A 26,556-nucleotide genomic window follows, 5' to 3' on the forward strand; every position below is an offset into this window, starting at 1 on the left:
CTACACCTGCGCTGAGCGCAGCGCCAGGGGAGTCCGCTCGATCGCAGAAGCCCACGTCAATAAATGTTTTTCAGAACTTGCATGAGTTCGCCAGTGCAATAAGAAGACTTTTTTAAATGTCAAGTCATGTTATGCAACACAGAGTGACTTAAATGAAGAACACGAGCGTATTTAGAGAGCACTTGCGTCAGTATTTGTTGTTGAAGAGACCTAAGAGAGACTGAGTGGCGGCGTAGCTGGAGCCGGCGATGCGCCTCTTGCACCACGGCTATCGATTCCTAACTCTCTCAATCAATATGGCCTCCACTACACCAGCTCTCTTCTCTGCCTTCCTTGCTGCTGCTCATAATGCTAAAGCTCTAGCAGCAGTTTTGCTTGCTCTCTTCTCTTGTTTTTCTATGCTCTCTAAAAAGAGAGCGCTCATTTGAGCGACTTCATTCCAGATCTCAGACTTGAATTCGCTGGTAATTTATTGAAGGCAGGATTGACGATTTTTTGACTGAGCCTCGGCTTTCACTAAGACCACTGAATGCTTCCCACGGTAGACCAGTTATTCAATTAAAATTCCATTCATAAACGCTAGAGTTAACCTTCCCAAGATGATATTACAATGTTGAAAGTTCTATAGGTACATAGTTAGGTATTATAATTATTCATGATCGTCAGGTATTTTAAGGTTCATTATAAGCAGCTTTTAAATTAATGTTAAGGTTCTTTGAATTCATATACTAAAACATTTTATTTGTAAAAATGCTCGAAAATTTATAACTCAGAGTCTAAAAATATTCTCCAGATTAAATAAAAGATAATTCCATGCGCCAAACAACAGCTTGTACATGACCAAGTTCTTGGCACGTAATACTTGATACAATATTCTTAATCCGTCATCTGATCTCACTTCGACTGGTCCACCAAACCTGCCAAATGAAAACTCAGAAAGTAAATTAGAAATCAGTGCGATAACCAACGTAATAATGCTACATCCAATAACTGTTTGACTGTTAGTGTAACTGTTTTAACACTGCCGAAATTATTAAAATTTCCTGATTTTAATGTAGGACCCGTGCAAGCGGCCCGTTTGGTGAACGTAATAATTTAATTAAAGCTATATTTTAAACAACTCAATCACAGTTTATCGCAGTTTATCTAAAATTCGGCCACGAGATTGAAATTATTGATCATCGATTAGTAAAATAAAATTACTACGTGGCTAATACAAGCTGTACTACTTGGCTAAATACAAGCTGCGGCTACAAAATCTAGCCAAGGTTACGTAAAATTTCAATGATTTCGATGATTCCAAATGATTTCAATGGGAAATGGTAAATTTTCATGAAATTTTCCTTGATTTTAAATTCGTGTAAAATTGGTGATAAAAACATTATAATTAAACACATACCGTTCAAAGTAAGTTTGTATTAAAAATTTTCCGTTGAGCTTTAACCTTTCTAACTTTTAATTTTCAGTTACGCGTGACACTCTCACGAGTGATCGTCCTGCAGCTACACGTATAGGTATATATAACCAGAGCAGGGCAGCGCTACTTGGAAATGTAGCGGCGCTACCGCTACCGCTACATGCTCTAAATGTAGCGGGCGCTACCGCTACCGCTACACCCACTAGATTGTAACGGGCGCTACCGCTACCGCTACAGTAAAATGTAGCGCGCTACATTAGCCGCTACAATGGCCAAAATTATTGGAAATCTCTAAATATTTATTGTTCTGCTATTGGGATTTACACATAAACATTTAATGATAATAAAACATTTTTAAAACGTATCAATGCAACTTTATTGCAATTAACCTAACCGAACTAGTATGGGTTACCCCAGGATTAGATACAGTAAATAAAAGTTACAGTTATTTTTATGTTTTACCTTCCCTACATGGATGTCTACTTTAATTTACCAATCTAAAAAATTATCCGCATATACATATAAAAATCAGTCTTTTTTTGTATATATATGTCGATTATTTTTGAGATTGGTAGATTAAAGTAGACATCCATGTAGGGAAGGTGAAATTACAAAATAACTGTGTAAAAATAATTGTAAGCAAACTGAAAGATGAAAAAAACCTGTAAGTGGTAATGGTAACAACTTAACAAGTAACAACTAACATGTTGACACTATAACAGGCTAAGGTTGACAACATTACACCGATATCTTTCGTACAGTTTTATTCTGTAATTTATATTATGTATGTATCATGCTGGTTTTTAAATAATATTTAATACTATTAAGGGGAACGGCTACCCTAAAAATTGGAAATTTTGGCTTTACCGTTTTCTTGACTCATTTTGTAGCTGCTGAAAAGGCGCGTCTAACGCAGTTTACCACATGTCTGTGCGTGCTATAATTTTTGCGTAAGACAATTTTAAAAATATATATATGAACATTTTTTAGCAATATGTACAAAGATTTATTTGAATTAAATCTGTATATATAGATCATTACTCTCGTTAATTACAAAGTGAGTAGCGGCAAAACCTCGTATCGCTACTTAAATTTGTAGCGGGCGCTACCGCTACCGCTACATTGCCTTAAATGTAGAGCCGCTACCGCTACCGCTCCTGAAAATGTAGCGGCCGCTACATGTAGCGCGCTACTGCCCACCTCTGTATATAACAGGCAGACAACCAACTTGACTGCATGTATATTTAGAGCCATCCAAATGACGCCCATGATAACGTTAGATTAACACGTTAAGTGCGGCTATGTCGTATTTTAGCAGTATTTCATATCGTCACGATCAACCGGTAGGTTATACCGCACTTAATGTGTTAATTACGACCGTGATTTGAAAGTACACTCGCTGTACTTGCTGTTGCTATGTCTAAACGATATAATATAACTTATGATCTTAGAAAGAATAACATTTAATTGTATAGGTCAAAGTTCGCGAAACAATAATATTTGAACAATGCTCATATGATTTAATATTAATCGAAAGTTATTCTCAAATATCTTATGTATATGATTTCACAGATTATTGCTCAACGAAACATATGATGAATATCTCGCAATTTGGAAGTGCATTTGATCTCCAAATACATTTTAATGTCAATATTTCCCGGCTGACTTTTTTGTTTGATGTCTGGAGATTGAATGATAAAAGAGGTATTTGTTTATTCAATACAAATGACGACCGAAAAATTTAGACGTAAGTCTATTTGAATTGGATGTTTGTCAACTCGGCATGACGATAAAATTTTCCATTTGGATGCGATCACGGCTGAGGTACGATTGTTGAACTCGATCTGTATACTTTCACAATATTCCTAGGCGACGGTCGACTCTCCTCATCTGCCGAACGTGTATTTAAGCTATCTTTTCCGATTACTATAACATTACCATGCCAAGTAAAATGCGTAGCCGCAAAAATGTCTACCAGTGTCTTAAGTTCAAAAAAATTTCTGCATTTATTTTTATAGAGTACATGTAAATAACCAAAAATGTAAACTCGGTTTTGACTGGCCAAAAATTACGAAATTTTCAATGGATTGTTGTACGAAAATTTCGTCGTACATTGAAAGTCGTGCGAAATTTCAATGGATTGAGTTTGTGAAGAATATTTTAAACGTTCGTATTGCTTCTTATACTTCACGTTGAGAAGGAAATCCATCTCATCCAGTTTACAGGATAAGAATTTTGATTTAATGTATGGTCAAAACTAAAATTTCCAATACTTTATGCGACAATAGACGTAATTTTATGCGACAATAGTCCCCTCCTAATTACAATAATTGCTGAAAGTCTATTATGTATAGCTAACATAAATGTATGTATGTCAACATTTAAGGATTTTCAACAAATACATATTTCATTGTTGACAAAACGGCCAAGCAGTGTGTTCATTTGGAATACTGTGTTCTAAACGCATGTAATATATAAAAACAATATTAAATTATTAATGAAATAATGATAATAATAATAGCTCTCTCTCGTATTATAATAATTATTATTATTATCATTATTATTATTATTATTATTATTATTATTATTATTATTAACATTATTATTATTATTGCTATTAATATAACTATTGAACAAACAGCTGAATACGAATTGTTTTGCTGGCTTAGACTCTTAAGCCCGACCTGTTTAAAGAAGTGTTGTTAAATTATTAATTATAATTAGGTAATTATGATACTAAACATATCGAGAGATATATCTTAATTTCAATGTTAGATTAAGATTACGATTGCACAGTTTCGGAGCTTCGTTCCTAATTATTTGATTTGTTTACCCAAAAAATAAAGTTTTCTACGTTAAGAAAAAGTATCACAAAGAAAACGTTGCCAACGTAACGTGTATATTTTTTCCACTTGCATGGAAGCCTGGGCATTTTTTTAAAACCTAGTATCAGTTGACGTGTTCAGAATCTCTGATTGTTTTTTCATTGGCATTGCAATAATATGAATATATGTCAACGAATATTTTGCAAATAAATTTTTTCACATACCATTAGAGAAATAATGGATGCTATCATTTTTCACCTGCGGAATCCTTCGCTCGGTTGGTGCTTAGTATTTAAATTGGAAGGGTTCCAAATTTCAAAGTTTTTAAAAATTTTTTTATACCAACAGGGAAAAGAAGTTGGACCATTTCTTCAAAAGGCAAGAAGCCTAACTCCAGGCGGCCAAAGTGAGTTTACTAGAATTAAGGAGCCATGACCTGCAGTTATTGGGTATAATGATAATAATAATAATAATAATAATGATAATAATAATAATAATAATAATAAGAATAGAACTCACATTTACCGCCCTAGCCTTTTAATCATGTAAAGAAAAAAAGATCCCGATAAAAGTGTATTTTCAATTGGAAAATAGAATAAGTAACTTATGAAGAATTCGTATTTCTATAGAGTCACTTTCTGGTCACTCTCCATCATGAGACAGAAAAACGTCGATTTTCAAATGATCCTTTCATAATATAAGCATATCAGTCTCACAGATGAAAAAGGTCATTTGTCATTAGATTCTGTATTAATTGTACAATTCATTCTGAATGTAGTCGTGAAGGTATGTCGTACAGCGGTTGCCTCGATATTCTTCGACCGCGTTTAGCTCGCGTTCGACTTAATTAGAAATCTTATCTTGTCTTCCAGATGAAGCAACCTAATTCTCGTTGTTCTTAATTCTTCTTGTTGAAAGAATCTATTCCAAGACTCATATATGTCTTAAATAATCATTGTGTGTTCATAAGCAAATTTTGTTAAGTCAAAATTTGATTAATCAACCTCGTCGGTCAGATGGTTTTAATCTAGGGAACCCGTTCGAAATGTTTCAATATTATTAATGAATCAAGCCACATCGAATAAAGGTCGACATTTTCACTCACGTCGATCAAGGTCAAGTCTGTAATAATCGCAGTTGTGTGTGCTTCACAAATCCGACACGTTTGGAGGACCTTGTCTTTGGGGCTATCTCTTCTTACGAGTGCATTTCCACCAGGTTCAAGAGAAAGTGTTCGGGGCAATGATTTTGAACAGCACCTTGCTTCAGCATCTCATTTTTAAGTAATAATCGTTTCATTTTTCATCAGAGCAATATTACCTTTCACTTATTGTGAATTTTCATATCTCTTAGCAATTTACCAACAAATTTCCGAACTTTTCTTCCTATCATGATTCTGCTATTTTCCTTCTTTAAATTCAGTTTTGCCATACTTACCTATGTGTGAAATATATTCTTCATTTATACATGTTCTATCTCCATCATTCAGACCATCCCCTCTTAATAATCAGTGGTTTTCCCTTTTCTCATTCAAAAGTTCAATTTTTAGTCAAGGGTATATTTTTTCCTCGAGTTGTTTTACTCCTCCGTATTTTCTTTTGTATTGACGTGCACTGCACGAGTTGCCAGCCAAAGAACTGATCATACGTAGAGAGGGTCGGAGGTATTCCCGAGCCTCGGGAGTGCTGACGCTGCAACTTACCGAGGCCTAAAGCAGGCCTATACACCACACCGTCATCAGACTCTCATACGGACCGTGTCCTACAATATGGGGAAATTAGAGCCGTACAAGCGTCGTCCCAAAGTTGGCCATTCAAAATTGGCCACCTTGGTAGCAATGATAATTTTAAGTAAGTAAGACTAATTCTCATAGTACAGAGATCAATTTCAGCTCGTCGTGTCATTGAAGGTTGTAAATTAAATGGTTCTTTACTGCTTAAACATTTTCATGCGGCAATAATTGTATGATACTTTTTTGTTACCATTTGATTCACAATATCGGTGCTGACTGTGTTTGGGTTGACGTGATGGTGATTAAATCGTTTGCGTCGTCACACAGACGGCTAAATAATAATGAAGATGTAGTCTAAATGATTATAGTCCTACGCCTCGTCCTTCAGCAACAGAGCAGGAAGCTCCGAGCTGGTATGTTTTTCAATATATTTTTTCCCGGTTATAAATAATAATATAGGTTTTTTTATTTATTCACGGTGTAACTAGATTGATCTTTGAAACACTCATTAACAAGCTCCAGACATAACCACTGGCCAATGACCTTATATCGCCACCGAATCTGTTCATGTGTAGCGAACGCTCATCGCCAGGAATTGATCCAGCAATTGTGGCTCATCCAATAGCATGGATCGACTTTCCAATGGAAGCATGTGCTCGGCGAACGTTCCAATGCACGGACTATTTCTGTTTGTGTTTTGCTATGATTAACGGTTCCTATTGTTAACGGATTGATGGAAACTTATGCTGAATTTTGTGTTCAATGATTATGGCTGTTATCGGTTAGATGTGTGAAGGCTTTTTTTGTCGGGATCACGTGGATTAAAATGGTGATCAGGTTGTATGCTGTACTGAATCACAATGATGAGATCAGGAAAAAACTAAGAAGAACTTGTAACTGCGATCCGAAAATTGAAACGGGCATAAAATATGTTATATTTAAGGAGCCACAGCATTCGCAGGAAGTCACACTAAAGTGCCTTGGTTAGAGTGACTCACCTTTACCAGATTAAATCTCTTGAATAATATACATATGTCAGGCTAATGGTGCTGCTTTTTTTACATCCAGCTTTTTATTAAATTATATTGTGCCTTCATAGAATCATGCCTGAATTTCATCGACTAGTACTTGAAAATTCGCCGCTATTTATTTACAAATATAAAATGGAATTAAACATATAGAACACCTCATACGAACATCATAGAATGAAAATTAAGTGATAACTAGTTAAATTTGGGGTATATTTAATGAAAATATTTTGCAAGAAATATACCATTTTAAATGGGTGTCGGGAAGAAGAGCGGAACATTTACCGTGGTCGATGTCGTGCGGATTGTTTCCGGCGCAGCAGAATTTCCCCCGCAGGTTTTACTGCGTCACTTCGACAGTTGCGGTGGGCGTCGTAAATGCGGCCGAGCCTGCCACGACCAGCGTAGCAACGATGCACTCGCACGCTATCCTTATCTTCGCATCCATCGCAAGAAAATTTCTATAACATTAATCTATAACTTTCTGATGAATTTCATTATCAAGTTCACTGTAAAGTGCCCGTGTACAGTGCAATGAATGAGTTACAATTCAACCATCAGACTCTTTATCGAATAGGCTAAGTTGCTTGGATCTATTAGAAACCTATCATTTGTAGTTGAGATTTGTAGCATTTGCGATAGCGTTTTCTGTTTTTACATTGATCGTTTCTTATTGTTTATCTTCTATGTCAGAATTCCCAAGTTGAATTTTACTTGCGTTTATCGCGTCATTATCCGTCCCTAAGTGGTTGCTCATGTTCTTTTCTATTTTCAGATTGTTCTCGTTCTTTTCTTTTTACTTCACCTATATGTATATTTTCAGCTCGTTTTCCTGTGTCTATTCTTCGTATTCCGTTACTTTATAGATAATATTTCTTTTTCCTTAGAATATAACTTTTATAATTCATATCTTCCTGATTCACACTAAAATTCTCTATAAATTTATCTTATATTGTGAAGACATGTAAGAAAAAGATGTACCTCGTTGCACTTGCACACTTCTTGGAAGGAACTTCATCGCAGTCGTTCCGGCCTTTCGTGTCCGTGGCGGCGCTTCGATCGAACCTGATTACAGGAATTGAAGGAATCTCATCTGGCGAAGCGCTTGCATCAGCACTTTATTCAATATCATGACGTCCAACCTCCGGGAGATGCCGTATGGACTAATACTTGATGTACCTCTTACTGCCACCGCCCTCGTTCTTTTGCAGTAACTGCGACCTGGGCATGGCTGTATCTGACGTGAAGTCATATATCAAATGCATCCCAGCTTATATAATTTTAGAGCTGTTCCAATCCGTACAATTGTATAACATAGAATTTGACAGCTGCGAAATTATTCCGTTCAATTGTCCTTTCGCCTCTTGGTTCACAAAATTCAAATCCTTTGATGAGATAATTATATACAAAGGTCATCATGCTTTTGAATTAGCAATATTTTTATCTATCATAAATGAAAAATAATCCTCCTACGGGTTCTTATCTCTAGCGTGCCGTCCGCAGCTATTGGAATCTAAATTTGTGGGCCTGTGACGGTAACGTGCAATGATCAGTCGTACATGTTTCAAGTTTGTGACGTCATAAACCACAGTTTGTTATAATGTCTTGGATTCTACCTTATCAGTTCATGATAAGCAGCCACTTCAGCAGCACTGCTGGCACTGTAGGTTACTGGTGAATGTGCCAATCCTAAAAATACTGTGCAGGTAAATATTTCCTTGCACTGCATCAGGATAACTAGCAATGTGGTTACTTTGCTCAAAAAATAATATTTAACCGCAAATCATGATTGTCTATAATTTACCAAGTCCCGCGGTACCGATCGCTTTTAACTTACAGTAGTACAATTAAATAAAAATAAAAAGAACTACGCTGAAAAAGACGCGACGTCTGACCGTTCTCGCTGGTGAGCTTTCCAATAAGGCTGAAATGCATTGCTAGAATTGGCATTATTGTTGCGAAGATTTTTCCTCTTGCCCGTAAGATTTATCGGCGCGTCAGCATCAGGACTATTACTCTGGAGCGCACATTTGAAAACACGCGTCTCCTTTCGTGCGCATTAAGAAGAGAGCAAAGAGCGAAGAAGACAGTCTCAAGAGGTAATAGATTTCTCAATTGCAACTCCTGCTGACTCGGCACTTCCCAGCATCGGTGTTTCTTAGTCGTATCAAGAGAACGGAGCCACCTTAAGAGCGACTCAAGATCCCGCGCCAGACTCAAGACTTCGGTGTACACTATACGTCTAATTATTTGCGTCTGTCAATTAGTAACCAAAGTAATGCTAAAAAATCAATTGTAATATTCTGTTCATGTTAAAATGTTCAGAATATTCAAATTTGCTGGAACAGGCGAGGACTACAAGAACTTCTCTGCTTTGAGATTCGTGAAACTTTGCGGAATAAAGAGTTTTAGTGATATTCTAAAATTTTAATATTTTAGTTATAATGAACTCAGGACGAGATCATTTAAATAGTTCACGTGAATATCAACGTCTAGTCAAGAAATTCCATCCCTGGATTTTCTCCCACACAGCCATAAGATTGCGAACATCTCGACGCTGGAGTGGGGAAAAACCTTCACTCGCGTGTCTCGAATTTATTTAGTCCTTGAAAGGGAAGTGTGCGCCGCATGTCCTGCGATGATTAAACAGATCCCAGTCCAATTATCTGGCACCGGTCCAAAGTCTATTTGTCTTGGCTTGAGCGAGCCTGCAATGATCACTATCGCAGCAGGAGCCGCTAAATAGTCTCAGCAGGGACCAGGATTGTGTCCGATTGAATCCTCTTGAAGATGCGTGCATTGAGATGCCACGGAGACAGGCTTACACGCATCGTCTCACTCTACTCCAGGCTCTCGAACGCCGTCCGTTCCGAATTTATTTCATGCTTACGTGTAGCTGCGTGCTTCGAAGCCTTATCCGTAAGCGTTTGTTTTGTGCCAGCGTGACTTGAAACGAGCGGCTTGTTTGTAATTCGAACGAGCAAATGCATGCATCGTTCCTCCTTAGAGCCATTACGCCGCGATGACTCGAGTAATTCTAACCCACGATCCGCACGAATATCGTCTGCTTGAGATAGCTGCGTGAGACCCTGATCTGCAAGGAGGCGATATAGCGAAGCAGAGACCACAAGGAATATCTTCTTAGGCCCGTCCAGTGCACGTCTTCAATATCACGATCTTGATAACCTCGCTGTCCTTTACAGGGTGCGCTAGGCAAGGAAACTCAAACGCCATTCTCGCAATTCAGGAATTATATAAGCTGATTGTAATGCAGTTATTTAAAATCACTCCTTGGGAGACAACAGAATCCGCTTTAAAATCGTAACGCGCGAAATGTATTCCTTTCCCCAATTTTGTCGTCGTGCATTTTTTTTATTTCATAAGTATCGGTACAGATAATAGTTGTGATTCTCTGAAGTGAATGTCATCGTGTCATAGAAACGGAATTTGTCAATTTTGCTTTCAACTTTTAGCAACATTTCTTCAACTTTAGAAACACTTCTTTACAGCTTAAATCGGACTATCCGACAGAATTATTTACTTTAACTGATTATTTGTATCCTAATATCTTATTTCAACGGCCAGGAATTTGTTAAGCATTTAGGTGGCTTGCGACGTTCCTGCTTACCAGCGCGTCGCGTTCCTGACCTGATCGTAGTCGCGCGGGCGCAACTCGTTTATCTCAATAGCCTTCCTTAATTACTGTCTTTAGACGCCATTTGAAAGGCAAGACGGCGCTGTCTTGCGTCCAACATCAAGTCCTTCATCGTCCGTCTTTCACACAAAGTAGGAATGTATTTAGAAATTTTTCTGCAGTAACATTGAGTTCTTGAATTATCCATTTATTAGACTCCGTATTCAAATGATTAGTCGGGTGTTGAAATAGACATGTGCGCTGTAAAAATCACTGATAATTTTATTCTATTTATATGATAATATCATCACTAATGAATTCGTGATCATGCCTCGTAATCCACGCACAATATTCCTCCTTTGCAGACATACATATAGTGGGTTAAAAAATTTGTGGTACATCAATGATTTAGCAAGTCTAGGTAACGATTTATGAATATCTACTGTTTTTGATTTGCCCATATCACCCACTATTAACGAGCAAAATCATTGATCCATCTTATCAATGACAATTTATAAATCTCCAGTATCCATATTACAGCTGTTTTGATAGTACATTTGAAGATATGTTCATGCTGAATTTGAACTCATTTCGAAATGTTTCTCATAGTATATTCAGCGACATTTAATTTATTTATATTAGTTGAATGTTCTTTTTTACGATATACATACTGTAAATTACATTCATTATTCAACGTGAGTGAGAGGGAAAAATTTTAGGTTGAACAAACGACATCGTGGTATTCCTTAATTCTGATCCACCGTTGACTCACGCTGCCATTCAGCGCATTCGCAGTCGTTTTTATACGCATTTAATGGCTGACAATCACACAAATCGGCGGTAATTTTTGAATATCCCCTAAATGTAGTTAGGGTGATTGAACGGCCAACTATCGACTGGTTCGAGACATGCGACTGAAGTTCTTTCACGGAATGCTAATCATAGAATGTTTAATTATGAACGAATTCGTTTATTATCAACTTTCGATGGCTCGTGTCTAACCGATCGAAGAGAGATTCATCTAGAGCGGTAATGGCATAAATAAATCATATTTTTTACAAACGAATGAAAGCGGCAAAATATACGAGAATATGGTTTTTACGACATTAAATAAAACTGAAATACAACGTAAAATGCTAGTGTCCTGGCATGAACGATTATAAGTGTTAAACCTCTGTTGAGTCACATGACATTTTGTTTGGTTTCAAATATGGATGAGATTTTCCTAACTAAACTGATTCCAGGGATCAAAGCGTAGACCGTTTCTGAGTAGCCCTGAATCTAAAACCGTTTCAAGTTCTATAATAGGGAACAAAAAAAATATATGCACCACAACAAGTATTCCGCAATAACAACATAAATAAGTTACAAACGTAAACGAATGAGGAACGTCTGTTGCTGTGCGTGTCGATAGCTCACCATTAACCATGCGATTACGCTTTACTTTGGGGCAGATGAGGTCAAGCGGCGTCGATGGAAGAGATCACGGCGCTTGCGTGGTTTTCAATGGCAGTATAACAATATACTGCGGCTGATGCCATCTATTATCCAAAACCACTTTTATGATAAACTACCGTCTATTATTTCCAACAATATGGCACGGCTCAAGCTGGCCGTAATCGGGTGATGCGAATATAGGATGATTGTCAAGCATGAGATGCCTGCCGTCAGTAGTTAGCATGCAAAACCGACCGACTTATTCCATGCCAATGTAGCATGAGGATATTTATTGTTAGCGTGGCGTGACCGCTGATGCTCATCCTTGAACAATCAATGTCGGGATCATTGTGCGCCGATGTCACACGTGCGATCGCTCCTGATATGCTACGATTTGGTATCGCTTCTATACAAGGTCGATGTTATATTGCATTGGTTGGAATCGCAAATTATTGATAAAACTGATTACATTGAAGAATTCTAATATTGAAATTTTCAAAAACTTTAAAAGATTATCTGAGATATTTATTAGTTTTAAAAAGATTATCTTTATGAGTTTTAGAAAGATTTTAGCAGAAAGATTATCTGGGACATTTAAGCAGTTTTCAAAAAACTGATTTGTATGGCAAATTGTTTACCTCAAATTTGGATGACAGAATGTTTTTCTTTTACCTCCAAATTTTACTCCATGAATTAATATTCTAACTGCTTGGCTTATCAAATCTAGCAACTATTTAGTCTTCTCAACAAATTTTGGCCCTGACAACAAGCCGAAAAAACTCGAAGCTTTCCATTTTTTGTCAAGCGTGCAGGCAATGGCGCGTTTATATTGTCAAGAAGTTGCCTGGTTTTAAGTTCGTGTCACAGGTCGCGTGCGCGTAGCCAATTGCAGTGCACGATACGATTCCAGTTAGTCACATCGTTGTTGAGACTGATGTATATCCCACCGTTTATCAACCCAACGAATACCTACAAAACGGCTGTAACCACATATTACTAGCACGTCTCGTAGGAATAATACGTGCAGTGACCGAAGAAAATTACGGCCCGGTGCACAGCATTTGATCTTCGCTTCGAGCATAAGTATATGTTTTAGGCTGGCAGTATGCGGATTATTTGCTTGTAACTTCTGATTGGGCTTTGCTGCTGAGCTGCCAGCAAATGGGACAGCGTCAACTCCTAAATGATATGTCATTGAGGCTGAAGATCTTGCCGAGAAGTGCAATATCTCGTTGCTTGAAATCTTCTCTGCTGGTATTCTCTACCTGGCTAGATTTTGGCCATTATGATTTACCCTGGATTAAAAAAAGTCATCTGGTTAATTAAAAGCAATTGATCGGTAGATGATAATATCAGGGATTTCTTTCATGCTGAATTGTTTGAGTCGTCATTGTAAATTTGAACGATTGATAAAATATACAGTTTACTGATTAATTCATTTGAAATTAATTGATAAAACCTGTAAATTTTTCATGGTAATTCATAATCCTGATGATAGTAGTATATATTGAAGTGATATCAAATATCAATGAATAACCTTTTCAAATTATTACCTAATTATCATCAATGACGTTAATTATTAATTACACAATTAAGTATCTCCAATCATTATTTCATCAAGACTTACACGAATCATCGCTACAAATATCTTAATTTTCGGCTCATTTTATCATTCCACTTCCTGCTTCCAGTAGAGTTTTCAGAAAAGGACTTTTCATCATTCAAATTCTTCCTGTATATCAATGCGATGACCGTCGCATTGATAAATTTTAAGTTGAAGTTCAAAAACGAATTTTGGAAGATTTAAAATAAAAATTCATTCTAAAAAGCTTCATCAGTGTTAAAGCGATATTATACGATGGTGCCTTGTGAATAGCGAAGCATTCGAATCACCGCTAGCAAGATGCTTTGTCCGTTCGTAGTTACTGGCAAAACTGATATCGGTGCTGATGAAATTAACATCCGATGCTGGCTATAGTATGTCAAATAATTTACAGTTATGAGATCATCCAATTCCCAAGTAATGAGTCATCCTATTTTCTAGCACAAAAAAAAAAGATTTTCTAAGTACGTAGCACCGATCGCACCGGCTATTCCCAACAAAACATTCGTCTTCCAACATATGCTAGACTTGCAGCTAACAAGACATTCAAATTCATAGCCAAGAACACAATTGACAAGACGTAGCAAGACGTGACGAAGGAACCAGCGCTCGGGGCCCGGTCTAGGTAGCCAGGCTTGGAGGCGTCGGTAATCACTTAAATGCGTCGATGCTCGGGGGTTGCCCCCAATTTGCCTATCCATCCATCGGTACGTCAGATGCGACGAGCCCATCGTTCCTCACGGTCAGATCCATGTTTGCTCGAGCCACATACGAGTCGTGCAACAATGAAAAAACCTCAACGCCTCAAGTCTTTGCCGAACCCCAATGCTTGTTGGCTTCTGGTAATCGAGAAGATCTGAGGAAACGATTACCTCCGAGAACTGGTGTGTAGTGCGCTTGAGTAGAGATGGATCTTTAATGCTTTTTGCGAGCAATTTTTATGCCTTAGAAAGTTTTTCAGTCAGGCGTTCATCATTTGCTGTATTTGAGACGACGTTGTGTCAAACTGTGATTTCAATTTGTCACTTTTATCTTCGATATTTTTAAATACAATTTGGATGGCATTATTTAAAAATTTGAGACTATCCATCCTTCTAACGTATAGCATGCCTGATCTTGACCTTCAATCTTATAGATATTTATTCTTCATGATTTTCAAAGTCGTACATATCGATACGAGCTCACTTATGGACATACTGAATATGTATGAAGACTTATCGAATTTACTTATAAACTTATTGTCCATAATTCAATGCAGGATATGCCTCTTGTTCATGTCTGGGATCAGTTGAAGCGTTCTCCATGAGAGGGGCAAATTCAACACTATCTCTACTCGTACCCTCTTTTCCCCTTTCTTCCAGGGAGCTGCGAGTTTGCTTGATGAAAAATCGAGCGCAAACTGGCGATGATTTAAAAAGGGAAAGGCGGCCTAGTCGGAAAAAGCGCTGTAAGTAATGGTGGGCTCTCGCGCGCAAGCCATTCTTCACTCCATCTTTGTGTTTGGGATTAGCCGCGTGGAAGGTACTTTCGTTGTACGCCAAGCAAGCAACCCTCCAGCAAGTGCGAACTTTTGCTTCAGTCATGCGATTGCTAACTTCAATAATTGTTTTCGTTCTTTGCTACATTTATCTCTTGAGAATTTCACTCAATAGTTATTCAAGTGGAAGCTAAGGATGCAAGATTAAATGGTTTTCAGTAGAATTTTCTTAGTCGAAAATTAATACAATAGCTGTTTCAAATTCTTTATCGATGTACTGTATTAATGGTTCCTCTAGAGGTTATTAAATTTAAATTTCTGTCCTCATTATTACCGAACGGAATTTTTTAAGTGAAAAAGTATCGTGCGATCGTATAAATATACAACTTTAAATGTGTTTGAAAACTTCATAATTATTATTCGAAAATTATGCTTCTTTTCTCCCAAAAAACATTTTTCTATCTGGTGTTAATAATGAAAATAAGTTCTAGATGCGCATCTGAATTGTCCTCGCAATTAACTTCATAGTTATTGAACTGCTGTGCAACCTATCCGCAGACTTTAACTCAGTTGATCAGCCTCCTCTCATTTAATATCATTGCTCGTAGTTCAAAGATCAAGGACTTTTTCAGTGCCACGCGCAAATGCAATTCAATTATCACACATATTTGTAAAGTATTTTCTCATTTATGGAGAAAATACCCCATTGTGCTCGTCATGTCCGTCCGTCCATCTGTGAGAAAATGCGCTCTCTGTCACTCACTGCAGTGAGTACTGAGTTATTTTTTTTCCATTTTAGTCAATCTTATTCGTGACACAAAACTCGGTTTTTGAGGTCCACTACACTAAATTGACAAACATGGCTCTGTTGGTGACTAAAATATTGCAAATTTAATTCAATTTTTGAAAAGTTATGTATCATAAATGACCAGCTCTTAGCATACATGTGGAGCGTGGATCTCATATTCTTTGGTGATTTAAAGAATTGTAAACAATATAAAAAGAACGTAAAAAAATTACTGTATCTCAAATAAAGAATAAATGCCGTACATGTATGAGGGTCAATGGGACGTTAATGTTGAGCAAAGAAATATCTGTCGAGGGCAATGACGGTATTTCAACACACGTGGTCTGCAAAGCTTGTAGAAAAAGTCACGTTATTCGGGATCGTTGAATTGCGCGCGTGATGACCGTAATGAGGAAAGTTAGAGATGTCGGCTCGTGTACCTACTCAGTGCTCGAGTAATTCAGGACTATGAACTTTGGTGCTTAAACATATTATTGGCCATCTTAGTGGCCCTTTATTGGGCTTCTGATGGAAAATGGTCCAATTTACTCCCTGTTCGGTTGGAACTACGAGTACAATGACTAATGCGTCCGCGGAAATATAAGTAATTTATTCTTTTGAAAATTAACTATAATATCAAAATTTGTGTTAATGAAGATCACTTTTTATTTTGATTTTAGTTTGAGCTGAGGTCAATAAAAATTTAAGGCCCAGAGTCAAAATTTATCGGAGTATACCTTTAAAACTGGAAGTCGACCTGAAGAAGCAAAATTATAGGTTTAGTCTTAGCCTCGCAACTTTGGATGATCTCTTACCAATTACTGCTTACCTCAGCGCTTCGCAGAGTCATTTCCTTGGACAGAAAATGAAACGAAAATGTATTTCAACTGACTTTGGTTAATACAATATGTTGGAGGAGTCCCAAATTTTGGAGCACGCGTCCAAATGTTAGACCTGCGGTCGCGGCTCATGCAAAATGAACCATTGCCTGCCGGCTAACGTTCAAAGTTGTCGCATCAAAACCATCGCTGCCCTCAAATCTACGCAGAATCATTAACGTTCTTCAACAAAAAAATGAAAATTTTTATGCTCATGTCCAATTAAGGAAAGAATAACTGGTGCAGCCGAAGCTGCTTGGTAAATGTTCGAGCTTTGCTCGATGATGGTTTTGTATTATCTTTTGGTGCTACATTGTACAGGGAAATAGAGAAAAAAAATATGATTGACCCACATTGTGATCTCCTGAATAACAGAGCTTGACGGAGCTTGAGCTTGCGATTTAATAGAAAATTTGAAAAATTAACAAGCTATGTCAGCATCAAATTTGTTTCATGTTTTTAACCAAATATAATCTTAAGCAAAAACCGGCATTTACTACTAATGATCATGGCTGTAGAAAAAATTATTTTTAGCTTTGTTCAAGCTGCATAGACTTTATTACTAAACATAGTACAATGCTACAATAATGCTAGCATATGTAATTCCTAAGGTTTTAACTTATTCTATCATTCTAATACCTTTATTACAGTTTCATCAAGCATAAACATCACACATTATTTAAGAGTTCCTTCAGTGAACGATATTTGGAAGGCGGTTCTAATCCCTCATTACTTAGATGTTTTCACATCGAGCGTCACTTCGATTGAGTATCTCCATCGAGACGCTCATTGCTCGGTGTGTTGTGCAGAAGCAGCGTTCAGGATCACGGGCCTTGAGCGCCGGCATTGCCTGACCCTCTTTCCTTCCGATCCATTTGCTCGCTAATCTCGGCCTGCGCAATCGCGCTCCTTTGCGCCGCAGCTTCCTCACTTCTCCTAGCTTCCTCATCCTGTCTGTCCTTCACTGTCTTTCTCTGTTTGCTTTTCTATTGAGTCGTTTCTGTTTATATCTGCAACTTTTCTGTTTATATCTGCATCAGCAGATATAATTAATAAAGTATACATAATATATTTATATCTTTATATATAAATATTAAATCTGCATCAGCTTACGTAATGCTCACGGTTAACAGGATGTGATGCCAGTTATTTGAATCCCAAAAATTGCTCAGTGTTTATATGGAATAATTTTTCTAGAATTTACTTACTTAAAGTTAAGGCAATCTATATGCAGATATGCATTAATGTCATTAAACAAAAAGGGATACAAAAATTCAAATTTGCAAGAAAACACAGACAAATTCTTTCATCACAAATTGATGAACAAGAATCTATGTGACGAGTCTTAACATAAAACTCTATGAAACACTTCCAGTAACTAACCGGATACAAGTGGCCCGGATTTTTCAAAAATCTATTTACATACAATTTTGTGAGTAGTTCGATTGTTTTTGAGGTCATTTTTTAATCTCTCACATAACCGCTTTCAACAGTGGCTTTTCTTACTCTTCGTATTGTACAGAGAGGCCCAAGGTTTTTTTTCCTCTCACTTGATTCATCAAAAGGCAACGAACCAGCAAATTCATCTCAAACTTTGCACCAAGAAAAAAAAGTCTCTTACGTGAATCTTTTTTGTAAGTTTGTTTTTCTCTGGTGAGATCACATCAGTCTGTGAGTAGTCCATTGCTTCAGCAGCAGCATAGTGTATTACTGTGTCTTCTAAATCGTGCCCGCTTCTTGCTGCCATTAACTTTAACCAGTAAGAACAGTGAGGCCTTTGAGACTTTTTTGCCCGACTCTATGTCCGTGTCGACGAGTCGGAAGACTCTGGAAATGGAAGCTACAATTCTTCTCTTTGGTCCCAGACGCCGCGCTCATGACTTGTCTCACGGATCAATTATCGGTACACCTCATCAATGGACAGATACGTTGAGAGGCCGCAAGAACTCACTCATGCAAGACGACTTCGAATCAGCTTAGGGTGTTCGGTTTTGCTTTTGCGTAACACTCATCTAGAATAAGATAGTATAAACTACTCTTGGGCACAATTAACGTGAAAATTGGTTTCCAAATTGAATGATTGAATGAGTTAAAATTCATTCTCTTTGCAACTGGGATGTAAATTTGTCTGTACTAGTTTTTTTACTGAATGAAAAGCAGCAATTTGAAAAACCCTAACAGCGGCATCCAAGTTCTTGTGATTAAAGTTTATATCTCATTTGGAATCAAGCTCATTTCCTCGCTCTCGGACGTTGGATTGCAGCTGGAACAAAAAATAGAATTGTTAAAATCAAAACTCTTGGAGATATATTGACCAACTGCAAAATTTTCAAGATTTAATACTAGATCTGAGGACATCATTGCCGTTACCGAACAGAATTTAATTATACTCTTCAACGCAAACTATGACCCACGTTTGAATTGCGTTCAATTATGGTTTACCTCGTCTAAGAAAATACTGAGTAAGTATAGCCTACATTCCATTATGCTGGGTGAATATGTTGTGATATATATACTTGATAAAATTTAGTACAATTGTCAGAGGAAGTTGCCGCTGATAAACTGGGGGTGTTCCTTGATTTCAGTAACAACACAAACTGCATCTCAGTCCCTGCGCTCGTATATTTTTGGCAATCAGGAGGCGGTTAGCATGCAGATTTTTTGTCTATCTTTAGAGGAAAAGACTCGCTGACGCTCTGACATAAATTTCCGAAATATTTCATTTGTTTCTACTGCATATTTTATCTTCCGAAATGATTGTTTCAACAACTTTTTTTAATTTTCCACTTCTTCGTCAACTCTTTGCGTTTGAATCTTCACTTCTTTTTTACAGTGATGGCTGTAGCGTAGATTTTGTTCGACTACCTGAAGAGCACATCACGGAGATGGCGCGATATCTCATTCATTTGCTGGAGTCAGCATTTACTCTAAGCCGACTCTGGACAAAATGCTCAATTTGGCTCACCCACATCAAAACTTCCATCACAATAGCACTCTGGCAAACATTCAGTCCGATCTTTAGAACCAGGCTTCGATTTTGCTCAAAGTTCAATTCCTGAAAAAAAAAACTGAAAAAATGTCGGAGACATCGAGGTGTAAAAACAAGGAGAAGTTTCTTGAGGACTGACGTTCAGTTTCTAAATACATCTCGATCGCCGAAAACTGCATGGGGGCTATGCGCAAGAAGTGTGTAATGCTACAGATCGCGTAAAGCTCCTCGAGTGCGGAATGATTCTATCTCATGTATTCCATTTCATTCCATGGATTGTCCTTAATATTTTGTTAACATTGGACGAAGCAAGCAAAATTCTGAATTTCTTTAGGGAATTTTATGAGCATTAATGCCATAAATAAGAATTGTTTTGATTACTTTTTTTCTGTCACTGTTCAATTTAATTACATTTAACGAGCTTATTTACTATTTCAATACAAATTGAAATTTTCCCTCATGTTTGTTTTGATTTCATATTTTCACCATGAGAATTGCCAATGTTTTTGCCTCAAAGATTCGAATTGATGAATAAACAGGCGTTTGGTGTGCAACAAAATTACCCTGGATTCTTTCAATAACTGCAAGAATGAGTAAATTTTTCTTATTTCTCTCATTCTACGGTATATGTGTCCTTTTAAATTAATTTTACTCGGTTTAATTTTACTCGGTTTAATTTAAATTTCCTAATCTGTATATAAAAGGGAAAACCCCGTAAGCTATTTTATTCTATGTTCCTTGAAAAATTTGACGAAACCCTGAAGAGATGAGCGCGCCGCGGCCACTTGACACTCGACGGCGTTATCGTTCGTTCCTCACATCGCGTCCGCGATTCCCTCTCATTCCCGCTTGGAATGTACGGACCGGAATTTAAACAGTCCACTTTTTCTTGGAACATTTCCGAATTGATCCTGCGATTTTTTGTGGCGAATTTTATCTTTGTCTTTGAGCAATGAAGGGAAAGGCAAGGGAAACGGAAGGCCAAGAAAGGATGACGCATTTGTTCTGGTGGGTGCGCATGCGGGATGCGATTAGCTGCCGTCTTCTTCACGGTGCCTTTTGCTGTCTTAGCCCAAACTTAATTGCCTTCACAGATTTAATGCAAGTTCACTATAATAACATTATTTTATGTTTGAGTTTCAAGTACACGTTTTCGAGGGCCAATGTTACCGGTGAAATACAAGCTGGCGGCAAAATACCCAATTACTTGTTCAACTGATTACCAGCATACGATTTCAGTCAGAGTAATACATTTTAGCTAGAGCTTCCGGAATTTTGGGTAGAATAGTGTTTGTATTTTGATTCCTTCGCTTTTTTTATTCTTGGGTTTATGTACAATGTTTTGTGGATAACATGTAAACATATGAAAGATTGAATTACCTTGGTACACGCTAAGCGCGGCTGCGCAAACTGTGCATTTCCTCCCGGTATATTACAGTATGTTACGATCATTTCCTACCGGTATATTACAGTATGTTACGTTCATTTCCTACCGGTATATTACAGTATGTTACGTTCATTTCCTACCGGTATATTACTATGCTAATTTGATTTAAAATCACTACTATTATTGAATAATTAATCATTAAGGTTAATTTACAGCGAAACGTACAACTTGTTGAGCCTAGAGGTTATGCTCTTAATGGACCGAGACTTCCAAAAAAATTAGTTTGCATTGGAGTTCAGAACATCATTCTATGGTGTTGATTAGTAAAGCTTCATTCCAATTGAAAAGAAATAATTTCCTTAATCATGAATAATTTATAGAGTTATATTAACCAAGGTATTCGCTTTTTTCAAATTATCACCACACTCACCCATTCTTTCACTTAATCTCTTCACTTGCATTTTCATAACCTCAATCCTCCTCTTCACCGCTTCAACATTTCTATTCACCATTGCTCTCCCTTTCACCCTTCACCGACACCTCGGAATCCCTCATCACCTATCATTTTACTAAACTTCTCCCCCATTCCTAGCAATCCCTTTCACCACCCACAACCCTTTCATCCCCATGCTCCCCTCGTTCACTCAGCGGACTACCCCTTTTCATTCCCTTCATGTGGCTTCCACGCTCCCATTCCTAGCAATCCCTTTCACCACCCACAACCCTTTCATCCCCATGCTCCTCCACCCGTTCACTCAGAGAACTCCCCCCTTTCACTCCCTCCAGTGGTTCCCACGCTCCCATTCCTAGCAACCCCTTTCACCACCCACAACCCTTTCCTCCCCTTGCTCCTCCACCCCTTCACTCAGCGGACTCCCCCCTTTCACTCCCTCCAGTGGCTCCCACGCTCCCATTCCTAGCAACCCCTTTCACCACCCACAACCCTTTCCTCCCCTTGCTCCTCCACCCGTTCACTCAGCGGAATCCCCCCTTTCACTCCCTCCAGTGGCTCCCACGCTCCCATTCCTAGCAATCTCTTTCACCACCCACAACCGTTTCCTCCCCATGCTCCCCCTCCCATTCACTCAGATGACTCCCCCCTTTCACTCCCTCCAGTGGCTCGGTGCCAGACTCAGGTCGGTACTGCGTTCAGAGGAGGCAATGCTGCTCACTATCGATCCTTCGAGGTGGAGAAAACCTTCCCTTCCTTCGCAGCTTTGCCTTTTGCCAAAAAAGCACAACGACGACGTCACGAAGAAGAAGAAAATAAATCCTTAAGTGTAAAAACAGTAGATCAGCCGGCGCCGCGCGCCGCCCTGCTGCTGCAGCCCCCGTCGCTGATCATCGCTGCCTGGGGAAGGGGTGATTAGGAAGTGATTATATGGGGATTGCTGCATGGGTGAAAAAGTGTTCGTGACTCTGGCTAGTGGTGGGTATGGTGAGCACCTGTTTATCTGGATCCAGGTGATTTATCTGTTATGGTCGTGACTAGGTGATTTAAATTTGTGTGATGATTTACATTTGAAGTGAGCTTATCATTTTTTTCGGATTGGAATGAGATAAACAATCCGTGTCCTCTGATGTTGCTATCTAGTAATATAATATAGACACCTTTATGCATATCTCACTATGATTATTAGTGCACAAGTCCTTTTCTTTTCTTTTTTTGCTCTTATCTTTCGATCCCTAAAATATTTGTTTTGCGTCAATCAATGTCGTGCGGTGACTTTTTTTGAGAGGTTATTATGCATATTTGACACGCTATTAAATTTTCTCTAACGAATCTTTGTGTATGAAGAATTTTCCGTTGTATGAAGAATATTACAAATTTGAAGTCTATCATAAATATTTTTACAATTTAATTAAATCATGTTAATGCTCAAGAAAATAATGTGCAAGCAATCAAATGATTGGTGACATTAAACGAAAATTCTATTTTGTAACATATTTTGCTACGGGTACAGCTCAGATTCCGCGGAATAATTCAAATTCTCGGTAAAGGATTAATTATTTGAATACATAACTCCAATGAACTTACGATGCGCCGTAGGTTGTACGTCTGTTAGAAGCTTGGCTCTGTAAATCAGTGCCAGGGATGCCTAGGCAAGGAAGTAACATGCGGCACTGATCAATTGCTATTGATTCATGCCATGCTGGAGCAACGGATGGAGTCTGCACCAAGTGAATTGCCTTGTGAGCTTTCCATAGAAATTATTCCCTACCTTCTTAGGCTATGAACACGATCGTCTAAATCACGCAAATTTGTGAGCAGCAGACCATCAATTGGGATCTCCGTGCGTGGAATGTTTCCTGCTCGAGGGAGGCTCGTCCTGAGAATTACTCAGCACCAAACGATCGTGGTCAAACTATACATTTATGTGCCTGTATTGTGTTATTTTTAAAAATTATTTTCTGAAATGTGATTTGTAATATAATATCTATGGACCATTTCCGATCATCGTGTTCTGCGAAAAAAAAAATATATTTCTAGGGCGATGACAACGGGAAAATCAATGATTTTCTACCTTAAGGTATAATTTTATTTTCAATCTTATTTATATTATCGTTACACTTATATACTTCCCGTGATAAAACTGTTGTCTATCGAACACTTAGTATTTTCAACGATTGTTCCTTAATTGATTGTAAACAATCGCCAAATATTCAGCAATATTTCCGTTAAATTTCTTCACTAATTGAGGAAATCTGGCCCTGCGTATTTATATTTCTATCATTTGCTTAATAAGATTTTAGTCTCTCATTACGCCTGCAGGTGCCGCCTTTTATCATGAAATTGCCATCTTACCTACGCGCTCTCTAATTCGTGCTTCATTACGAAATTACTGGACTTGGTACAAAAACCAACGACTCCTCGGACTTCTCCTAAAAAAATTGCGTGTTCCTGATTTATACAAATTTTTAAAATTTCTGCGCACGCCGCAGGATGTGAATGGGGGACACGCCTCTTCATAATGCGACTTAATGTCCTGAGTAAATACGTGTCTACATTTATGATTGATTTTAATATGACGTCTTTCCCTATTCTTGGTGTCGTTGAGACGGCCTGCAATGGTCTCGGGACATGCCACGCATGGATCATCTATGCAAGAAAGACATCTTTTTTTTGTACAGCTATTTATTTACTTATCTCCTAGCAGTATTCAACAGATTCAAAACATTTTGATATAATTACAGTTAAAGTTCGCCAATCGTACGCGTCAATTTATTACTTTAACCAATTTATCATTGCCGCGATTTCACATAATTTTCATTAAAAGTTCATGTGAAAATTATATTGTCTACGAATACAAAAATGCCCAATGGAATAATGGTCATTAATTGCCATTAAAATAATTGAATATATTATTTACTCCAATTTGAAACTCCAATTTTTGAAGTAGACACATCATTTACAGTTGATTTACAATAAATTATTGATCTTTATGTTAGTGGGTGCAAATTTTGCGCCAAAGGACAGAAATACTAAAGGAACGAAAGATAACTGCGAATTAATCCTTGCTTGATGCAGGGCCTATCAAGTTTATTTTTTTCCTCTTTTCTCTTTCCTTATTTTTTCATCGCCATTCTTAGTTTTGTTGGGGCGACAGCATTTATTAGGACCTGCGTTCCACACAGGTTATGGTTTTCTTGAAATTTCAAACAAACTGAGAACTACTTTTACTACGTTACAACGAATTCTAAAGTCGGTTTATGGTGTGATGTGTTTCATTAACAAATTGAAAGGTTAGAAAATGTTACTTTCAATGCGCTAGCTAATGAAAAGCTGGTATGGCTTACGTCTTGTTGGGTATCAATTGGTAACCAAAATTTCAAATCATTTGCAGGTGTTTCTAAACTCATGTATTAGTTAGCTTTGAAACTATGGAATTGTGTATTTTTTACATGAATATTTCGGCAACAATCTTTCTACTTTCCGTTAACAAAAATTGAACTGCATCGAAATTACCTTCATCATCATCAAATTCTTGCTGATTCATAAGTTTTGAGTTTTCAAATACTGCTTATATCATAAGAAGCTGGTTTTTTAACAACGTAAGTGAAAAATAAATGAGCTTTAGAGATGTGAGCAGCAGCCACTGCAGAATTCACGCTGCATTTTGAACCATTTATGGCCAAGAATGATTTCAAAATTTTTTGGGACGATAAAATAGCGTCATGATCCCTCGTCTCTTGAGCATCAGACCATCGCATTCGTAAATATTGAAAAGGGCAGCTATTTCCTTCAGATGACAGAGTGGATACTTTTCCTGAATTTCTGCTGGCGACTTCTGTTCAAATATCCATGGCTATCTCGGGAAAACCAAAGCCAAGTAATGTAGCGGGTGAAAGCTTCTGAATAATCGACGGGAAACCGAACAATATATCCCGAGACACATTCTTTGATTGAAGCCTCGTCGCTTGAGCCGCAAATATCACCGACAAAAATACTGACAAACATCCAAAGCGTGAGATCAAAACAATTTACAAGGATGACTGAAGCTGACGCAAAAATGCCGCTAGGACATGAGAACTAGATTGTCGCGCGCTGGATGGATGGCATTGCCGTTAAGAGGAGTTAACGCCCAACAAATGAAGATCGACTCGCGACCTGTTTTAGGGATTTCACTTTGAGCTTTGGTTTCGGGACTTGGTTCGATGATCATTTTCTCAATTTTGTAAACTCTACGAAGGAAATTACTTCATCGCATTTATATTTGGACGATTGGGGAATACAACAGTGACTTGACGAACGAATCTAAATAATTTTTTCATGATCATAATAGGAATAATTATTACTAGGATTTTGTTATTCATAATGGATATTATCACTAGGATCTTGTTCAAATTAATCATACTCGTATCATGCAGACAATAATACTATTTTTCAATCAGTTAAAAGAATACTGAACGGCGAATATATATTATTTTCATTTTTTGGTTATCGATCATTTATTTAAGGATCTTTCGCAAATTGATTGTTTGTCCTTTCTATGTATAATATTCGCAGCTATCAGTATTCGTGCGATCAAGTGCATTCTACTAAAATATAACTAATACTCAATCAGACGGGGCTATGCTAGCCTAAACACCGTCGCAAGTTTCTCCGTTCGAGAGCTTGCACGTGAGTTTAGGCCCAATCAAATGAGATAGGCGTAGGGTGGGCGGTAGGCCCAGCCACCCACCCCGACCGGACCGATAAGATCGTTTCACCAAGAAAAAGGCAACAGCTTATTGACTAATCCTTCTGATCAGGTTTATTTACACGCGGCTTACAAAACCGACAACGCCTGCGAGCCAGAATGAACTAAATTAGGTTGCTTTTATCTCCACAAGTTGCTCATGAAGAAAAATGGAAGTTGGC

General features: G+C 37.8%; 1 protein-coding gene across 1 annotated transcript in view; it reads left to right on the forward strand.

Moving 5' to 3' along the window:
• Positions 1–4,592: 4,592 nt before the first annotated feature.
• Positions 4,593–26,556, forward strand: part of LOC108672251 (protein abrupt) — an 85,270-nt gene continuing 63,306 nt past the window's right edge. The window contains exon 1 of the mRNA XM_018159891.2: positions 4,593–4,648. The gene's annotated coding sequence lies outside the window, so the exon portion shown is untranslated. The remainder of the gene's footprint in view (positions 4,649–26,556) is intronic.

This window comes from Hyalella azteca, unplaced genomic scaffold (genome assembly GCF_000764305.2).
Source record: "Hyalella azteca isolate HAZT.00-mixed unplaced genomic scaffold, Hazt_2.0.2 contig1749, whole genome shotgun sequence".
Lineage (NCBI taxonomy): Eukaryota > Metazoa > Arthropoda > Malacostraca > Amphipoda > Hyalellidae > Hyalella > Hyalella azteca.